At 39.9% G+C, this 2,138-nt stretch overlaps 1 pseudogene; it reads left to right on the top strand.

Annotated features, from left to right (window-relative positions):
• The first annotated feature begins 514 nt into the window (after positions 1–514).
• Positions 515–616, top strand: LOC128398572 (uncharacterized; annotated as a pseudogene).
• The last annotated feature ends 1,522 nt before the right edge of the window (positions 617–2,138 follow it).

The raw sequence follows: 2,138 nt of genomic DNA, 5'->3' as shown, positions 1-2,138 counted from the left end.
TTTGTGTCTACACGTGCTGGCTATTTGTTTGAATTCCTCTTTGGTGGTTTCCCCCCTTTTCCATTTTTTGTACACATCCATTTTTAATCTTAACTCAGTTAAAAGTTCTTTAGATAGCCACCCTGGCTTCTTTAGGCACCTTCCATGTTTCCGTCTCATTGGTATTGCCTGAAGTTGTGCTTTTACTATCTCCCTCTTAACAAACTCCCAGCCATCATGAACTCCCTTTCCTTTTAGTATTACTGTCCATGGGATCTCACCCAGCACTTCCCTAAGTTTTATGAAGTCGGCTTTCTTAAAGTCAAGAAATTGAGTCCTAGTATGCTTGGCTGCTCCTTTCCGCTGTATAGTAAACTTCAGAAGAGCATGGACAGTAGAAGAGCATCTTAGACAAGTTAATTAATAAATCCCATTTTCTTTTTTTTTCTTTTTTTGTAAAGAAAAGCTCAACAACTTTTAGGGTGTCCTGGTTTTTATTTTTTGAAATATGGCAACTAGCCTTAATAAACTAAAATTTGCTTCTTAGCCTTGTGGCTAAGATCAAGTGTATTATCTGTTCTTATCAGTTTAACAAACTACAGTTCCCAGGATTTTTTGTGGGAAATCACGACTCTTTAAAGTGGCATCATAGTGTGTTAAATGTATGGTGTGGATGTGGCCCAAATCAGAATGGTATCCTTCAACAGGAATCAAAGGCAAAAATTTGGGATTTTGAAATGCATTGACAATAACAACTCTGTATTTTTTTCTTAAAAAAAGAAGAAGAGATGAATCTAGTACCATAGTACCACCCATGCAAAAGTATATGGGATATTGATCTTACTTTAGAAGGGTTAACAGAGACAGGTATCATATAGTAGGGAAGAAACAGCAAGGACAGCCTTTCCTCATAAAGCGGAGAGGCCCTCTCTGTGCTCTACATCCCGGGTATATCTGGAAAATGGCCCTGTGAGGATGCTAATAAATCCTCTGCAACAAATTATTCACTAAGATCTTTAGGGGAATTTGAATAAATCCTCACAGCCATTTAGTGGGTAATCTCCTGATCAGATTCCCATTTTTCTTTAGAGGACAATAATATAATATATTAGCTCTTGTGCTCTGCGCCAGAGAAGTGCTATATATCAAAAATATGAATATAGTCAAAATATTGATCTCTAGCCAAAGTGGAACTAGAGGAAACTGTAAAAATGTAATGTAGTCCATTAGAGAGAGGAAGGGGAGGGAGGGGAGAAAGATTACAAGCACAGCCGCTTCAGGAAGAAGGGAAGCACTTCCTTAAATATCCTGATTCCCATGAACAGTGAGAATTCTAGGGGTGCAACATGGAGGAAGGGCCACAACATGCAACCTATTTAAGGCACCATGATACCACTTCCAACAGACATTGCTTGCCTCAAAGAATCCTGGGAACTGTAGTTTTTTAAAAAAAGAGTGCTGAGTGTTGTTAGGAGACGCATCACAGTGCTGAAATTCCTATTGTCCCAAACAAGCCACAGTTCCCAGTATTTTTTGGGGGGAGAAAGTCATGACTGTTGACATTGTATAAAGGTGCTTGGAATGTAAGGTCATAAGTTCTGTTTCACTGCCTGCGGAGTTCTGTTGTTAGTACAGAGCAAAGCAGGGTTTTTAAAAAATAAAAACAACAGCCATCTTAAATGAAGCTTTTAACTTTTTAATTTATTTTATTTTTGGAGGGCTGTGCTTTAAACAACAAATAGTGATCTGCTCTTCAGTGCTCCAAAGGCAACATTGTGGACAGCCTCAGTTCTTGCATAGCCCATTGGCCTATGGAAATACAGTGGAACCTTGGTTCTCGAACTTAATCCATTCTGGGAGTCCGTTCAACTCCTGAAACCGTTCGGAAACCAAGGCGTGGCTTCCGATTGGCTTCAGGAGCTTCCTGCACTCAAGCAGAAGCCGCGTCGGATGTTCGGCTTCCAGAAAACATTTGAAAACCGGAACACTTCTGGGTTTTCGGTGTTTGGGAGCCAAAATGTACAAGTACCAAGGCGGTCAAGAACCAAGGTACAACTGTATAGAAAGAATAGGCAGACAGAGCTATAAGGTACAGAAAAGTTACAGAAAAACAACAAGGTGAGATCTTGTTAGGATTACGATTTGACTTGGAGGGGGTG

The sequence above is a fragment of the Podarcis raffonei genome, chromosome 12 (assembly GCF_027172205.1).
Source record: "Podarcis raffonei isolate rPodRaf1 chromosome 12, rPodRaf1.pri, whole genome shotgun sequence".
Lineage (NCBI taxonomy): Eukaryota > Metazoa > Chordata > Lepidosauria > Squamata > Lacertidae > Podarcis > Podarcis raffonei.
This window is presented reverse-complemented; position numbering and strand designations above follow the sequence as displayed.